The sequence below is a fragment of the Podarcis pityusensis genome (genome assembly GCF_964106645.2).
Source record: "Podarcis pityusensis genome assembly, chromosome: 7".
Lineage (NCBI taxonomy): Eukaryota > Metazoa > Chordata > Lepidosauria > Squamata > Lacertidae > Podarcis > Podarcis pityusensis.
The window spans coordinates 3,409,699-3,428,694 of NC_138031.1; the positions used below are offsets into that span (position 1 = coordinate 3,409,699).

The 18,996-nt window shown below is 48.7% G+C and overlaps 1 protein-coding gene across 3 annotated transcripts in view; it reads left to right on the top strand.

Annotated features, from left to right (window-relative positions):
• ARHGAP39 (Rho GTPase activating protein 39) overlaps window positions 1–18,996 on the top strand; it is a 205,491-nt gene that overhangs the window by 68,132 nt on the left and 118,363 nt on the right. The window lies entirely within an intron of this gene.

The window sequence follows — 18,996 nt, forward strand, 5'->3', positions numbered from 1 at the left end:
CTTGCCTGGGGCCTGTTCCTTTTTGAAGTGTGCCTTTCCCCCTTTCTGAAGTTGCAAAGTGACTGATCCGATGTGCTTCTTCGGTGGCGCAAGGAGGGAGAGAGGGGCAAACGCAGCTGCGGTTTGAGGAACAGTTGTTCGAAATCCTTAGCAAACAGCTTTGCCATTGACCTCTCTGCAGAGAATTTGGGCACACATTCTTGCAAGAGGCTTGTCCTTCAAGGTTGGAAGGATAAACCCGCCTCTGTCCGTTGCTCAGCGGTCTGAAGGTCTTATTGCCCTTTCTGCATTCATGTACACCTCTTAACTCAGTGCTAGAAACACAGTTATGTGAGCTAGGCTCCAAATGGCGCCTTGTTGTTGTTGCTTAGTCGTTTAGTCATGTCCGACTCTTGGTGACCCCCTGGACCAGAGCACGCCAGGCACTCCTGTCTTCCACCTCCTCCCGCAGTTTGGTCAAGCTTATGTTCGTAGCTTCGAGAACACTGTCCAGCCATCTTGTCCTCCGTCGTCCCCTTCTCCTTGTGCCCTCCATCTTTCCCAACATCAGGGTCTTTTCCTGGGAGTCTTCTCATGAGGTGGCCAAAGTCTTGGAGCCTCAGCTTCAGGATCTGTCCTTCCAGTGAGCACTCAGGGCTGATTTCATTTTTGAGATTGCATATGCAATATTTTTCTTTACAGCATTGGACTTTCCTTTCGCTTCCAGGCATATCCGCAACTGAGCGACCTTTCGGCTTTGGCCCAGCCGCTTCATCAGCTCTGAATCTGCTTGTACTTGTCCTCCGCTTTTCCTCAGTAGCATGTTGGACGCCTTCCTACCTGAGGGGCTCATCTTCCAGCATCATAACTTTTATATGCCTCTTGTCTTTGTCCATGGAGTTTTCTTGGCAGGGATACTGGAGTGGCTTGCTGGTTCCTGCTCCAGGGATCACGTTTGGTCAGAACTCTCCAGTATTACCTGTCCATCTTGGGTGGCCCTGCACAGCATAGCTCATAGCTTCTCCGAGTTATTCAAACCCCTTCGCCACTGCAAGGCAGTGATCCATGAAGGGGAAATGGCACCTTAGACAGAGGTTATGGTCGCCACAACGGAATGTCTGTTCGCCAGGGGGGTCCCTTCCAACGCTACAATGCCAGCTACATTGCTTCCCTGTAGCTTGCTCTTACAACAATTCACTTGTCCCAGAATGCAAGACGGAGAAACACACACAGTGGAAATAGACGTGGTATTAACTATGAACCAAGGCAGAGGTTTTTAAGCTGTGGTCTGTGAGTTCCATTTGGGTAACCCGTGGGAAAGGCCGCCGCACAGTCAGATATCTCTGTACTCAGCCCTGCACTTACTTTGGTGATGATGGAGGACTAAGATGCCCAGCAAGGGCTCCAGGATTCGTGCGGCAGCACAATATGTGTCTTTTGCTGCACGCAGGTCAGCTGGCTCGATGGAGATGTCAGCTGTGCCCAGAATTCCCCACGTAGTAGCAATTGGGCCCGTGCTGGTAGCAAAACGCGCCTGGGGGATTTTGAACAGTCTTACAATTCCCAGTCTTGTTTGGATAGCTGTTTGGACACAGAGACTGCTTCTAGAAATTAGGATTGATGGATTCTTTCTCATTGCTAATGGCAGTGGATGATGTTCCTTTTTTCTTCGTTATAGTTGCATTAAATAATTTAAAGACAATGAATCACAGAGGATCGGGGGCACCTTCTTTTGTACGCATTTGGATCTGTTGCCCCTGCAAGCCAAGAAAGTCCCCTAAAAGTTGCTCAGTGCTTTCTGTGCAGCTGCCCCAACATGTTGCCCTCCAGATCTTTTAGACTCCCACTCCCACCAACGCTGTCGGCACAGGCAACGGAGGGTGCCAGGTTGAGGAATGCTGGGCTGGATCGCTCTCTGGGACAGACATCTTGCCATCCTTGCGATATTTGTTTCTCAAGCCCCGATAGTCTTACAGCCGAATCCCTGAATTCAACCCTGCGGTCTTGGGTGGTGTGCTCTCTCTCAGCGTACGTTTTCACTTCCTGTAAAATGGGAATGTTGTCAACCCTTGCAGGGTTGTTGTGAAAACGAAAGGATTGCAGAATTTCGTAACAAAATTTGCTCAGTGTGTTGACTGAGGCTTGTTTTTAATATCCTGCGATGCTCTGATCCGTGCCTTCACCTCTGCTAACTGTTGAAGCTTTGGGGCCTGAACAAAACTCTTCGCTTGGCCCCAGATGGGAGCCCGAAGGGGGCAAGTGGTTAAGTGTGCAGCAGCCCACAGGAGCTGTTTGAGGATGTGGTGACAGCGTGGGTGTGTGACCCCCTTAATGGGAATGGAATCTCCTTCTCCTTCTGGAGTCTGGGGTCCAGCTCTGGCCATCTATGATGGCCTGGGACTCGGGCTTGGACTCAGAACCAGAGGAGTCTCAGTCTGCACCAGATCCTTTGCCTCAGGCATCATCTGAACCAAGTCTGGGACCTGATCCTGAAGAGTCCCAGTCTGTACAGGTTCCCCTGCAACAAGCACCAGCTGGGCCAAGTCAGGGGCCTGAGCCTGCCCTGGCTCCAGATGCGGGGATTACCTCGTTGCCTTCAGCTGGGCTTACAGCTGCTCCACTACCAGTTGGGTCAGGGGAAGCTGAGGCGGCCCCTGGGTCTAGTAACCCACCGACGTCTCCCGAGCTGCAGAGACTCAAGTCTGAGAGAAGGAGAGACTTGAGTACTCACAGGAGGAGTGCTCGCCTTCGGGCGAGACAGGAAATTGAGTGGCCGGGGGATCAGGACCGGCCGCTACCCCGACAAAGATAAAAGGCTGTCGGACCCTACCCCAGGTTGCGGGAGCAACATTGCTGTATGCTAGATCCTGCCTGAGATCCTGTACCTGTCCTTGCCTGGTTTCCTGCCTCGTGTCCTGCCTTGGCCTTGGCCCTGTCGGACTGACTCCTAGCGGAACCTATGGATTCTGGACCGGTCCTGGACCGCGTTTCACGGGTTCCCCCCAGGCCCAACACACCATCACAGTTCAAGAAAGATATGGAGAAGCTGGAAGCTATGCACGGGAGGGCAACCAAGATGATCCAGGATCTGGAAACCAAGCCTTATGAGGAACGGTTGAGGGAGCTGGGTATGTTTAGCCTGGAAAAGAGGAGACAGAGGAGATAGGATAGTTATCTTCAAATGTCTCAAGAGCTGTCCCATGGAAGAGGGAACAATCTTGTTTTCTCCTGTTCTTGAGGGTAGGACTCAAACCCATGGATTCAAATTACAGGAAAGGAGATTCTGACTAAACATCAGGAAGAACTTTCCGACAGTAAGAGCTGTTTGGCAGTGGAACAGAGGACCTTGGAAAGTGATAGACTCTCATTCCTTGGAGGTTTCTAAGCAGAGGTTGGGTGGCCATCTGTCAGGGATGCCTTCGTTTAGATTCCTGTTTTGCAGGAGGTTGGACTTGATGACTCTTTGGGTACCTTCCAACTCTCCAATTCTATGGTTCCGTAAGATCTATTGCAGAACTTCCCTTTCTTAAGAAGACCTTGAAGCAGGGCTCAGCCCTAGATTTTGGGAGGTTCTTCTTGCTCAAAGCCTCGTGTAAGGCTCCTCCCTTGCCTTGGCTGGCCTCCATCCTCATTAGATCAGCGGGATGGACTTTGTCCTTGGAGTGGCTCCAATATTTCTTCAGCCTCTGACCTCTGCCTGCTTGGCCTCGCTGTCTCTCTTGAGGTCATGGTTTGGTCTCCTCTTCAAATATCTAAAGGAGGATGGAGCAAGCTTGTTCTCTGGAATGGAGGACCCAAAGCAGTGCATTCAAGTTACAAGAACATTACTAAACACCAGGGATAACTTTCTGAGGGTAGGAGCTGTTTGGCAGTGGAACGGACTCCCTTGGAACATGGTGGACTCTCCTTGGAGGTTTTTGAGCAGAGGTTGGCTGGCCATCTGTCAGAGATGCTTTGGCTGTGCTAGAGGACCCTCAGGGTTCCTTCCAACTACAGTTCTGTGATTCTATGGGAGCAGGTGGCACTGGTACTGCTGCCAGGATTGCTGCGGTGGGGAGAACGTCTGCCAGACACAAGTGGGTTGATGGGGTCTCTGGCTAGACAAGTGATTGACGCGAAAGGGGCAAGAGCTCTCTTTCTCTCTTTCTGTCCACATCTTGCTGGTTGGAGAAGTTTCTCCACTGGCACCTCCTCCTGTTCCAGCTGCACCGTGGGTTATCCGCCTGGGCTGCTTCCATGTTAGCTTATTGGCTCTGTTGTTTTTTCTCCTTGAATTAACTCTTGTTCTTGGCAGGTGTCTTTAACAAAGCTTTTTTTATGCTTCTTTTTTTTCGTTTGAAAAATGAAAAATGTTGCCACCCAAGTTGAGGGCTGGCCAAACCGTGATCCTCTGCAATTAGCGCCATATTAAATAAAAACATGATGGAAACAAGGAGGGGGAAGGAACTGGGAAGCATTGCTATTCATAGAACTTTACGGTTGGAGTAGATAAATTAATAGGAAGGATTCGAAACCTGCGGGACCAGAGATTCTTAGAAGACTGGAGTAAATATATGAACTATTTGAAAAGTAACTGTAATGAACAGATTACGCTAGTAGGATTGCAAGACGTTCTGTAAGGAGGACCGTTTGAAATATTACAAGAAAGACTATGAAGAGAATTATTAGTTAATGATAATTAAGAGTAACAGAGAAATTAAGAAATGCAGAATAAACGATAAAGAACAAAAAATCATCAGAGGTGTTGACGGAAGTCTAAAATATTGTATAAGATAAGAAGTTCTGTTATATGATTGTTGGAAATGATATGTTTTAAAAAACCCAATAAAAATGTATATATATATGTATAAAGAACTTTAGGGTTGGAAGGGAACCCAAGAGTTATCTAGTCCAATCCCCTGCAATGCAGAAAACAACCCCACCCCAGAATACGATGCAAACATATCAGCAAACCAAATGGTATATAAGGGAACACTAATTGTAATTATTTTATTATTTGTGCCCCCGCCCATCTGACCGGGTTGCCCAAGCCACTCTGGGCAGCTTCCACAGGTTCCCCACCTCTGCTTAAGCTGAACCTCTTTGCCCAGGCCTCATCCTGCTCTCTTCTCAGCTGCACCCTTACATCCAGCCCTTGCTCTCCTGGGCTCTTCCTTGTGATTTTTATCCATCGCACCCATTGCCCACGCAGATGGAAGCCTCCCTGTTCAGCCTTCCTACCTTAGAAATTCATTTCACCTTGGGAAGAAAAGGGCTGGGAAGATTGATTGATTGATTGATTGCATATATATACCCCACCTGTTTTCTCCAGGGAGCTCAAAGTGGGGTACAGGGCTCCCCAGTTCCTCATTTAATAACCCCCATAACAACCGTTTGAGGTAGACTAGGCTGAGAGAGGCTCCCCCAGTGAGCTTTGTGGCCGAGTGGGGATCTGAACCGTGATCTCCCAGGTCATAGTCTGACACTCTAACCCAGGGGTCAGCAAACTTTTTCAGCAGGGGGCCGGTCCACTGTCCCTCAGACCTTGTGTGGGGCTGGACTATATTTTGGGGGGAAAAACACATGAAGGAATTCCTGTGCCCCACAAATAATCCAGAGATGCATTTTAAATAAAAGGACACATTCTACTCATGTAAAAACACGCTGATTCCCAGACTGTCCATGGGCTGGATTTAGAAGGTGGTGGGCCACATCCGGCCCCCGGGTCTTAGTTTGCATATCCATGCCTTAGTTCAGGGGCCACCAACCTTTTTCAGCAGGGGGCCGGTCCACCGTCCCTTAGACCTTGTGGGGGGCCGGACTATATTTTAGGGGGGAAATTCCTATGCCCCACAAATAACCCAGAGATGCATTTTAAATAAAAGGACACATTCTACTCATGTAAAAACATGCTGATTCCCAGACTGTCCATGGGCTGGATTTAGAAGGCGATTGGGCCAGATCTGGCCCCCGGGTCTTAGTTTGCCTATCCATGCCTTAGTTCAGGGGCCAGCAACCTTTTTCAGCAAGGGGCCGGTCTACCGTCCCTTAGACCTTGTGGGGGGCCGGACTATATTTTAGGGAAAAAATATGATCGAATTCCTATGCCCCACAAATAACCCAGAGATGCATTTTAAATAAAAGGACACATTCTACTCATGGAAAAACACGCTGATTCCCGGACCGTCTGCAGGCCAGATTGAGAAGGCGATTGGGCTGGATCCGGCCCCCAGGCCTAAGGTTGCCTGTCCCTGCACTAGACCACGCTACCAAACCACTACACTACCAATGCTCCAAAGGATGCGTCGCATCTTCTAACTTTCAGGGGGAGAGGGAGGGGGCAGCATTTAATTCCTCCCCCCCCCCTTTATCTGCTCTCTAAAAATACCTGCGGATGGTCGAGGGCTTTCCCCAACATCTTCTAGCAATTTTCCTGCTTATGTCACTTAATCCTCTTGTTGCTCTCAGACCTTGTAAACTAATTGGCCGTAATTCAAAGCAGCAGGATGAGCCCTGCAGGTGTGTGCGCTAGTGGGAAGTCAGTTTTTGTTTGGGGAGAAGAGGAGAGCCCATGAATATTGGCGCCCGGAGGGGGCAGGCCTTTCTGTCCTTGGACTCTGCAGAAAGCTTTTTCTAAAGGTGTCCCCCTCTGTTCCTATATTTCCCTTTGTTTGTTTGGCTTTATGAAATGGCTGTTCCCGGACGCCCACCTCTGAACAGGACAGGGCAAGTTTCTTTTTTTTTAATAGTATTTTTTATTAATTTTAACATATAAATTTTAAAATGTACCACAAAACTTATCACTTATACAATCTTTTTGGACTTCCATCAGCACCTCTGATGATCCACTTCTTATGCATTTCTTAACTTTATATTGCCTTTACATCTCTTAACAAATCATCCTTCCCCTTCTCCATTTTTGCAATACTTCCAATAATACTCCTCACAAAACTTCTTGCAAACCTACAAACGTCGTCTGATCTTCACAAATACTTTTCAAATAGTCCGTAAATTTACTCCAGTCTTCCGTGAATTTCTGGTCTCGCCGGTTTCAAATCCTTCCTGTTAGTTTATCTAATTCTGCATAGTCCATTAACTTCATCCTCCATTCTTCAATCGTCGGTAACTCTTCTTGCTTCCATTTTTGGGCCAATAGTATTCTTGCTGCTGTTATTGCATATACAGTGGTACCTCGCAAGACGAATGCCTCGCAAGACAAAAAACTCGCTAGACGAAAGGGTTTTTTGTTTTTTGAGCTGCTTCGCAAGACGATTTTCGCTATGGGCTTGCTTCGCAAGACAGAAACGTCTTGCAAGTTTGTTTCCTTTTTCTTAACACCGTTAATACAGTTGCGACTTGACTTCGAGGAGCAACTCATAGAACGCGGTGTGGTAGCCTTTTTTGAGGTTTTTAAAGACTTTGGTGATTTTTGAAGCTTTTCCAAAACTTTCCCGACACCGTGCTTCGCAAGACGAAAAAAATCGCAAGACGACAAAACTCGCGGAACGAATTAATTTCGTCTTGTGAGGCACCACTGTAAAAAGAGCTTACATTCCTTTCTATTTATATCACTCCCCACAATGCCCAATAGAAATGCTTCTGGTTTCTTTATAAATGTATATTTCAACATTTTTTTCAACTCATTATATATCATCTCCCAGAAGCATTTCACCGGACAGCGCAATTTTCAAAGTGTGGCTGGGGTGGATCAAGGGTCGGTCAGTTGAATCAAAGAGTCGTAGAGCTGGAAGGGGACCCCCAAAGGTCATCCAGTCCAACCCCCTGCAATGCAGGGTCAGGAGTGCGAATGGCAGGAACATAGCGCAGGTCATTTCCATAGGGCCTTCTGTGCCCTCTCTGATAGCCTCATCATTGGGAACATGTGATGGTGTCTTAGCCAGAGTCAGAACATTAACCCACCGAGCTCAGAGTTGTCGACACTGACTGGTAGCAGCTCTCTGTGGTAGGGGGAAATTCCAACCCTACCTGCCGGGGGTCGAACCCGAGACGTTCTGTATGCCAAGCAGAGACTTTACCACTGAGCTGTGGCAGAGGACGAGCCCTGATGAAGTGTCTGCTAGCCCTGTTCCCTGCAGCGGCCAGCCAACGAAATCGAACTGTCCAGAAACCTGGGCAAAGTAACTGATTGGCCAGTTTCCAGGAAGTCACACACCCAGGAAACATGGAGATCATGGCTCCATAGTGTTTGAGCTTATGGAACAGGCTTCTTTTCTGCTGCTCCAGAGAGCAGGACAGGAATGGATGACAGGAAAGGAGATTACAGCAAAACATTAGAAAGAACTTTGTGAACCTGAGAGCCGTTGGACAGTAGAACGAACTCCTTCGGAAGGTGGTAGACTCAATCAGAGGTGGGGAAGCCGTCTGTCAGGGATTCCTTAGCTGTGGTTCCTGTGGACTGGATCACCCTTGGGATCCCTCCCAGCTCTACAATTCTATGATTCCGTGATGTCTGTCGTCTCCTCTCTTTGGAAACCAACGATCAAGAGCTGCGTCTTTCCTTTATCGCCAGCCAACGCCTTCCTGGGCTGTGTTAATTTGATGGTGACGGGATTTGACGGGCTGCCTTGCAATGTCAGCTGAAGGTTGCTCAGGCTTGCACTGCCGAGAAAGATTACAAGTTCTGCAATGATCTTGGCTCCAGACGACTCGGCTGCATCTCGGGTTAAGGGCCTAGAAGGTGCCTATAACCCGAACAGGACACTGTGTGTTGCAGAGTCATCGAAACGCCATCTGTGTGGCGTTGCAGCTTCAAAAGGAGTGAAGGGCCTGGCATGTTCTGAGGGGGGTCATTGAAAGCAGTGTTATAAACTGGGGTAGAAAAGCTAGGAGCCAAATGGCTCCTGGGACCTGGGTTGCAGGCGCCAAAACAGAATGTCTAGTCGCCATTTGGGGAGGTCGACAACACTTCTTATTTCTTATTTTGATAAGCGTGAATTAATATGCAATTCACGTCAGTGACACATTGTTAATATCACATTTTTAGCAGAAATTGTCAGTATATGTTTTATTTTGTGTTGACGATAAAAATGTTAGTACCATACTTCAGTTTTCAAAACACACTACTCTTTTTGTGAGTAGAATAATTTTGTGGCTGCTGAACATTCTCTGTCTTCATTGGGCTGTGTGTTTTGTTCTGTTTTGCTTTGCTCCCCCCCCCCCTTGGGTTTTCTTTCCTAAAGAAAATGGGGAAGGGGCATTAGAACATCTGCTTTGCCTGCATGTTTTACATGCTTTTAAAACGACACGGAAGCCCTTCCCACTGGAAACGAATGTGCCTTGAACTGTCCACACCATAAACAGAGTGCCATTCTGACTTTGGAACGCCTTTTAACTTTCGGTCCCACCATTATTTTGCTTGCAGCCCGTGGCTTAGGTTTCGATTTCCTTCCGCTCCTCAGCTCCTTGGCTTTTGGAGTCCAGATCTTGGGATAACCCTAACTGAGAAGGTCCCAGGTTCAATTCCTCGATGATCTCTCCAAGTTGAGCTGGGAGAAAAACTCTTCTTGAAATCCTGGAGAACTGCTGCCAGCCAGACTGGGCAATACCGTATTTTTCGCTCTATAGGACGCACTTTTTCCCCTCCAAAAATGAAGGGGAAATGTTTGTGCGTCCTATGGAGCGAATGCAGGCTCCTTGGCTTCAGCGATAGCAACGCGAAGCCTCCAAAGCGCAGAGGGAGCGCTCCCTCCACGCTCCGGAGGCTACGCGTTGCTTTCGCTGAAGCCTGGAGAGCGAGAGGGGTCGGTGCGCACTGACCCCTCGCTCTCCAGGCTTCAGCGATAGCTGCCTGAAGCCTTTGGAGCGTAGCGGGAACTCGCGCTGCACTCCGAAGGCTTCGGGTTCCTTTTGCTGAAGCCAGGAGAGCAAGACTCTCCTGGCTTCAGCGAAAGGAACCCAAAGCCTTTGGAGCGCAGCGCAAGGTCCCGCTGAAGCCTTTGGAGCGCAGTGGGACCTTGCGCTGCGCTCCAAAGGCTTCGGGGTTAGCTGCGCAGCCCTCCGTCTCGCTGTTCTAGCTTGGGGATGGCTGCGCAAAGCCTCCGCAGAGCAGTGGGGTGAAGGCACCCCACTGCCCTGCGGAGGCTTGAAAGGCAGTCCCCGAAGCCAGAACAGCGAGACGGAGCGCTGCGCAGTGTCTCACTGTTCTAGCTTGGGGATGCCGGGGCTTTATGGGGAAACCCCGGGCTTTCTCCTTCAGCCCCAACATTGATTTGATTCAGAATATTTTTTACTTGTTTTCCTCCTCTAAAAACTAGGTGCGTCCTTTGCCCGGGTGTGTCCTATAGAGTGAAAAATACGGTACTGAGCCAGCTGGTCTGACTACAGCAGCTTTCTCTCTTTCTATGTTGTCTTGGGCAATTTCATTTTTGGAAAGGTGTTGATGTATAAAACCAAGGCTCAGTGGAGGAGGCTGGCCCAGCCGTCCAGGAATTTAGAAGTAAAAACTGGCTGTTTGAGTCCCTGGCTGTCAATGTTTACACCACCACGTTCTCCCTGCTCGTCGCTGTAAGAGATAAATGCATGTGAACGTGTATATATATATATATATATATATATATATATATATATATTTGTGTGTGGGAAGATTGAAAGGCTTCTTGAGATAATAGGGGATCAGCAGCAAACAGGGCTGTTTCCAGGGAGACGCATCCCTGCCTGGCAACCGATGCCGTGACAATTAAATCGGGCGCAGGGAGTTTGCTTTTGGCTGCGGTGACTCAAGAGGTGACTCTGCAGGGCCTCTGATGCTGAGGGCCCTCCCGGATCCCAGAGGCACGCACACATGCCTGCCACAAGGCTGTTTCTACAGCAACGAAACATAGCCGGCCCTCCTGTTTCTCCTGTTGTATTCCTAGGCCTGTCTTATTCTGTGCAGAGAAAGCGGGAGCAGATCACGTTCCTGTGGAACAGCTTATTGTTGCCGATAGCTCGGCCAGTGAATGATGCGATCCGTTTCTGGCTTGTTCCTTTATGCAATGCTTTTCTCCTCCAGTTCAAAATATGAACTGCATAAGCAGTTGGAAGGGTTGTCTCACACACACCCCTCCCAGTTTCTTTGCATGATGGCTATGCCCTGCCTCCACAGTTGCTTCTGAATGCCAGGTGCTGGAAACCACAGGAGGGCTCTTGAGCTTGAATCCTGCTTGCAGGTTTCCCCATAGAGGCATCTGCTTGGCCCTTGTGAGAACAGGATGCTGGACTAGATGGGCCATTGGCCTGATCCTGCAGGCGCTTCTTATCTTTTTCGCAAGCAATGCTTCAAATAGAAGAGAGGTTTTGACTTGGGGGTGGCCGGCTGGAGCATGGTGGGGTTTGCCCTTTTAGTTCCTTCCAACAATGGCGGCAAACCCCAAAGGCCTTGAGGGTTTTGCTCTTGACCAGGGCTGGGTCACTATACACTATGCTCATGTCACCATGAGGCCTCGCAGGCTACCACTACTATGGCCGCCATCTCCCGCTGCCGCCACGAGGCCTTGCAGTCCACTGCTACTGCCGCCAGCTCCTGTCACTGCCACGAGGCCTCGCAAGTTGCCACTGCTTATTCCCCCACAACAAGGCTGCTTCTGCTGCCCCCTCCCATCTCCGCCACCACTGATTGTGCCGCCACTGCCAGGCCTTGCAGGTTGTCTCCGCTAGTGCTGACATGTACCGCAGTCATGGCAAACTGTTTCTGCCGCTGCTGCTTCTGCCTACTAGCATACCTGCAGGCAGTCTGGAAGTCCCAGATTATTTTCATTCACTATGACTCATCACCATACTTTGGTTTGTCCTGAATACCACCATTTGGTAGCCGAGCCCAAAACCAAACGTCCTGTTGAGATGGATTTTAGCTTGCCTTCTGATTAAACGAGTGTGTGATGATTGATAATATTGTCATTTATTCCTTTTAGACCCCTAAGTAGTATCAGTTGCCAGGACATTGTCCTGTTCGCCTCTGTATAGTTCCATCCTTATTTCAGACATTGTGTAGATTGCAATGTTTAGCTGGTGATATTGCGAGGTTTAGCTGGTGATACTGTGTGCTTTAGCTGGTGATAACATTGCAGTGTTCAGCTGGTGAGTTATTGCGATGTTTAGCTGGTGAGTTATCTCGATGATGAAAACCAGATATCTCCTAGCCCTTACACACATTGTGATTCGTGATATATCGCCAGCTCAGATCTTATGAAACCGTTATCACAATGTGGTTTTGGATGATATATCAATATATCGCCCTGCCCTGCTCTTTACATCTCCCTTTGAGGAAGAGCTCTTTGTCATGTCCCCAGCCTTGGACACCGTGGAGGCATTGTCCTCTGAGATGAAGATGGAGCTACTCCCTGGTCCATCCTGTGTGGAGCTATGGGCAGCAGACTCCCTCCCCTTAGCCCTGAAGAGATACCTCAGCCACTGGAGCGGGCTGGCCAGTCCACAGACTCAAGAGGGTCCTGAGCAGAGATTCCTGGAGCTAGAGACCCCGTTACACCAAAAGGCCCTTTAACTGGCAGCACTCAGGCAGGTGGGACCTCCAGCAAGTGGCTCACTGTCCTTCCTATAAAACTCATTTGCTTGCTCTGGCACCTTGCTGAGACAACATGGATGTGTGGAGTGCTGTCCATGGTCCTGAATCCAGCACCTTGATTCCTCTCCATGGTGCTGACTTTTGCCTCACTGTCCTGCCTTCCTCTCTGCTTAGGGAACTAGGAACTTCTGATCTCCTCTTCCTTAGGTCACCACCCCTTATTGGTGGTGAGCATCTCTGCGGACCCTGGACACCCTTGTCATCTAGACCTTCTTGTGGGTGCATCTAGCGGGCTACAGTATGGAAACACGATCCAGCCTGCGAGAAGCTCAGTGGCTGAGGGCACATTTTGTATCCAGAGGGCACCTGGAGTGTGGAGTTTGCCCAGCTGTTGTAGAGCCACATTCGGCCTGTTCCACCTTAAACATTAAGGCGCCACCAGCCCTCAAATCACCCCGACTCTTGAGCAAGTGGAACTATTAAGAGTTGTGGGTTCACTTTCAGCCTGGGAGGGGGCAGCTAGCAGCTCCCTGCCTCTGGAGTCAGGTCAAAATGTGCGTAGCATGGAAGCCTAGGCTGACACATGGTGTTGCACACATGGGGGAGGATGCACGTTTGCGCGGAACAGATGGTGTGTTTGCTTTTAAATCATTATCATTATAATTGTTTTTACATATGTAGCTGCAGTGGCTTCTATTGCTGAAATGCTTTTATTGCAAAATTGCTTTGAGATGTTTTATGGGAAGCAATTCACTAATGGAAGTAAACAAACAAACAGGTAGGTAGGTAGGTAGGTAGGTAGGTAGCATTAAAAAAGGGAGGAGAATGTGCTCTTGTGCCCGAATCCTGCTTGTGCATTTCTCTTTAGGACATCTGGCCGGTCACTGCGAGAACAGGGTGCTTTGGCTAGATGGGCCATTGGCCTGATCCAGAAGGCTCTTCTTTTGCTCTTCTTTTGTTGTTTAGTCGTGTCCGACTCCTCGTGACCCCCGGACCAGAGCACGCCAGGCACTCCTTTCTTCCACTGCCTCCCGCAGTTTGGTCAAACTCATGCTGGTAGCTTCGAGAACACTGTCCAATCATCTCGTCCTCCGTCGTCCCCTTCTCCTTGTGCCCTCCATCTTTCCCAACATCAGGATCTTTTCCAGGGAGTCTTCTCTTCTCATGAGGTGGCCAAAGTCTTGGAGCCTCAGCTTCAGGATCTGTCCTTCCAGTGAGCACTCAGGGCTTATTTCCTTCAGAATGGAGAGGTTGGATCTTCTTGCAGTCCATGGGACTCTCAAGAGTCTCCTCCAGCACCAGAATTCAAAAGCACCAATTCTTCGGCGATCAGCCTTCTTTATGGTCCAGCTCTCACTTCCATACAGTGGTGCCTTGCAAGACGAAATTAATTCGTTCCGCGAGTTTTTTCGTCTAGCGAATTTTTCGTCTTGCGAAGCACGGTTTCCCATAGGAATGCATTGAAATTCAATTAATGTGTTCCTATGGTCAAAAAAAGTCCAATCAAAGCCAAATTTGGTACAACAATAGTTTATTAACTGCTCTTTAAAGTCACACATACTTTAAAGAGCATATCAAAAATTGAAGGAACAATAAATTAAGTTTCTAAACATGACAGAAAAACATTTAAAAATCAACAAAGTGTACTGTACATACATTTTCTAAGACTCTGGGGGACCACTCGAAGAAGGTTCCTCTTCCACTCTTTGCTTCTTGCTGAGGAACCTGTCCATGGTCTGCTGCTTCATCCGCCTTTTCAGCAGCTCCCTGAGAGGCAACATGACCGTCGTATCAAAAGTGTTCGCTTGGTCATGTGCCACGTGCTTGTTAGGGTGGTGCCGCTCTGCAAAAGCCTGCACCTCCTTCCACTTCTGGCAAATGTCCCTCAGTTCTTTGGAGGACGGCCGTTCCTCAGTTGCTTCCTCCTCTTCCAGCGAGGCCTGCTCCTGCGCAACCTCTGCCTGCAGTTCAACCAGCTCCTGGGTGGTCAGCTCGTGGTCGTGCTCCTCCACCAGCTCGCTGACGTCCTCCTCTGTGACCTCCAGGCCCATGGTCCTCCCCAAGGCAACAATGCCCTGCACCACTGTTGACTCTGGTGCATCAGAGTCACTTGGTGCCACACAGTCCGGCCACAGGCTGCGCCAAGCGCAATTCAAATTTCTCTGGCTGATCCCGTTCCAGGCCGTGGTGATCATCTTCAAGCAGGTGACGATGTCGAAGTGGTCCTTCCAGAATTCCCGCAGGGTGATGGTGGTGCAATCAGTCACCTCAAAGCATCGCCTGAAAAGCTCCTTGGTGTAGAGTTTTTTGAAATTGGCGATGACCTGCTGATCCATCGGCTGGAGCAGTGGCGTGGTGTTAGGCGGCAGGAACATGATGTTGATGAAGCTGAACTCCTCCAACAAGTCCACCTCAAGGCCTTTAGGATGAGCAGGAGCATTGTCCATCAGAAGCAAAGCCTTCAGCGGCAGGTCGTTGTCCAGCAGGTACTGTTTGACAGCAGGGCCAAAAGCAAGATTGACCCAGTCCACAAACAGCACACGTGTGACCCAAGCCTTGCTGTTGGATCGCCACATGACACTCAGCCGCTCCTTGTTGACCTTGTGTTTCTTGAAGGCCCGTGGGTTCTCCGAGTGGTACACCAGCAGGGGCTTGATCTTCAGGTCGCCGCTTGCGTTGGCACAGAAGAGCAGGGTCAGGCGGTCCTTCATGGGCTTGTGGCCAGGCAACTTGGCCTCCTCCTGTGTGATGAAAGTCCTTTTGGGCATCCTCTTCCAAAACAGCCCGGTCTCGTCGCAGTTGAAGACCTGCTGTGGAACGTAGCCCTCCGTCTTCACAACCTCCAGGAACTCCAAGGCAAAGTCTTCAGCCGTAGGAACATCAGAACTGGCAGCCTCTCCATGCCTGACCACACTGTGGATTCCAGATCTTGCCTTGAACTGGTCAAACCAGCCTCTGCTTGCCTTGAAGACTTCTGGCTCGCCTGAGGTTCCTGGCTGTTCCCGGATGAGGTCTGCGTGCAAGGCCTTGGCCTTCTCACAAATCACGGCCTCAGTCACTGTGTCCCCTGCACGCTGCTTCTCTTCTAACCAGATGAGCAGCAACTTCTCGACCTCCTCCAGAAGAGCTGGGCGGTTCTTCACGATCCTGGTGACTCCCTTGGCTGCATCAGTCGCAAGGATCTTCTCCCTCATCTTCAGGATGGTCCCGATGGTCGATGGGTTCCTGCCGTACTCCCTGGCGAGGTCCGTCACACGCATTCCACCGTCGTGCTTCCAGATGATCTCCTTCTTCATTTCCAGTGTCACCTTCTCCTTCTTCCTCTCGCCGGCCTCCACAGCAGCAGTCTTCTTGGGTCCCATGGCAGCACAGCTCTTACCTTCGTAAACTCAGAAAAAGAAAAAGAAAAAAAAACAGCAATTCAAACCCAGAACCAAGTCCTTGAATTCCAAACACCCAACCCAAAATCCAAAAAAACCCCCAAAAGTTTTAAAAGTTTAACTTATGAAATGGCTGCAAATCACCAAAGTCTTCAAAATCCTCAAATGGCTGCAAAAGAAGTTTTGGGAAAGCTTTAAAAATCACCAAAGTCTTCAAAAACCTCAACTGTTCCCCCAGCCCCTCCCCAACTGTTGCAAACCCCTCCCCAACTGTTGCAAACCCCTCCTCAACTGTTCCCCCATCCACCCAGCACACAGAAATTCAAACCCAGAAATTTTTTCAAAAAAAAAACAACATGGCCAAATGGTCACAGAAAACCATAAAAATTCAAAAAAAACCACACAAGCTTCCAGATTCTTGCAAACCCCTCCCCAGCTGTTCCCCCAGCCACCCAGCACACAGAAATTCAAAACCCAGAAATTTTTTTCAAAAAAAACCAACATGGCCCAATGGTCACAGAAAATCATAAAAATGCAGAAAAAACCACACAAGCTTCCAGATTCTTGCAAACCCCTCCTCAACTGTTCCCCCAGCCACCCAGCACACAGAAATTCAAACCCAGAATTTTTTTTCCAAAAAAAATAAACATGGCCCAATGGTCACAGAAAATCATAAAAATTAAAAAAAAACCACACAAGCTCCCAGATTCTTGCAGACCTCTCCCCAACACCAAGTCCTTGAATTCTAAACACTCCAACCCAAAATCCAAAAACCCCCCAAAAAGTTTTAAAAGTTTAACTTACCAAACAGCTGCAAAAGAAGTTTTGGAAAAGCTTCAAAAATTCAGCAAACTCTTTAAAAAGCTCAAAAAGGCCACCACACCGCATGCAATGTGTTGCTCCTCGAAGTCAAGTCGCAACTGCACCTCTTCCAGCAATGCACCCTGGGTATTAACGGTTTTACGAAAAAGGAAGCAAACTTGCAAGACGTTTTCGTCTTGCGAAGCAAGCCCATAGGGAAATTCGTCTTGCGAAGCAACTCGAAAACGAAAAAACATTTCGTCTTGCGAGTTTTTCGTCTTGCGAGTTTTTCGTCTTGCGGGGCACCACTGTATATCACTACTGGGAAAACCATAGCTTTAACTATACGGACCTTTGTTGGCAAGGTGATGTCTCTGCTTTTTTTTTGCTCTTAGATGGACAAATACTCTGACAGCTTCCTTTGTTGTTCTAGAAAGACCCACATTCAGCAGGGCCTTGCTTTATGTTAATGCAGAAAGCTCTGGAATTTGCCAACCTGGCTTCCTCTGCTCCCTGCAGCTCTGGCCAGCACAGCCGTAGGGAATTGCAGCCTCAAACACCTGCAGGGAGCCAGCTTAAAGCAGCCTGCCCTCTAGATCTGCACCAGCAGCACCCTGAGGCAGCTGGCGGACTGGTGCAGCTGCCACAGCAGAAACTGCTTGCATGCTCCGCGCGATGCCCTGTGGCCCGGTGCCACGTGGCTTCCTCCGTAGCAGCTGTGACTCCCCGCTGACCTTGGCAAGCGGATCTGTGTGGAGTTTATTGGAATGACCTAATCAGACTCGGTTGGGGAAGGGAGATGGGTTCACCTGTTCCCCCCTCCTTTGCTCAATTCATCTTTTGCTCCTGGTGCTGCTCCCTATGCCTTTAATAACAATCCTCTTCTATTTGAATCAAGCGCAGGCAGGCCTCCTCTTAGTCCCTTTCCTGGAAAACCTTTTCCTAAACCATCTTCATTCTGCCTTCCTCAATGATCTGCCATTTGGTACCTGCCCCCCCCCCCCCAATTTCACTTGCAAGCCCTTGGCTTTTCCCACATGTAGGCTGTGTTAGAAACTCAGATATATAAGCTAATCACCTAATTGCACCTTAAACCTAGGCTGTGGTCCCCACAATGGAATAATAATAATAATAGTAATAGTAGTAATAATAATAATAATAATTTGTATACCACCCTATACCTGCAGGAATCAGGGTGGTTCACAAGATAAAATCACAATATATATTAAAAAAAAAATATTTTTTATTAACCAATTTCAACATAACAATTTGTCAATCCCCGTAATCAATTACATTATTCCCCCCCTTTATTCCCCCCTCAACCTTCCCTCTCCCCCCCACCAAGGACTGCTCTCAGCTCCCCTCCCTGATTTTTTTACATATCTTGTTTTCTGCATGTTATAAAATTGTGCATATCCTTGCTTTGTCTATCATATGTTCAACTAATAAATTCTTCCCTGAAGCCACAGTTGTCCTTTTCCCGCAGTTTATATGTCAATTTGGCCAGTTCTACATAACTCATCATTTTTGTTGTCACTGTTCTTGATAAAATCACAAGATAAAAAACACAAAATGCATAATCAAAACCAAAGCAGAAACAACCCAATAACCCCCAGTAATTCAACTTATACGTTGGATTTCCCCAATGTGTGCATCTGTTGGGAGAACGTCTCCCCTCTACAGGGAATATAGCAGTTTCCTTGCACCTTGCTGGTTGAAAGCACTTTTTTGGGGGGGGGGGTTGTTCTTGTGTTGAGACGGGGGGCGTACACAGGCACGGACGTTGCTAGCGGTTGTGAATGCCTTCATACTGAGATCCCTGCTTGTGGAAAGCTAGCAGTGGTGACGGGGTGTGTATATAATTTGGACATGGCTTAAATGCCTGCTGCCTTGCCCTTGATCCATCATAGAAGTATGACGCTGCTTTCCCTGACCAGCAGTGCGCAGCATTTTTTCAGAGTGTTTTCTGAGCAGGGATCCAAAAGAAACACCCCCCCCCCGTCTTTCAGCTCCCCAAGATAGCCTGGCTGCTTTCTCTGCTTCTTAGTTTTCACCATCAAAGGCAATCAGCTCAGCATGCTGTCCATAATCGATAGAAGGACAAAGAAGAGAGAGAGGGAGGGGGGGAAAAGCCATTCGTGTTTAAGGCTTTCATTTTCCTCCTTCCCTGTTGCTCTCAACCCTTGACAGAATCCCCAAAGCAAAAGCTTGCCTTCATCCCCGCTGCGCCCCCAGTGAAAAGCGGGGGTGTGTGTGTGTGTGTGTGTGTGGTGTGTGTCTCTGTGTCCTCCAGGAACTGCCTTGCCCTTACTTGGCTTCACAGCCATGGAAATATTT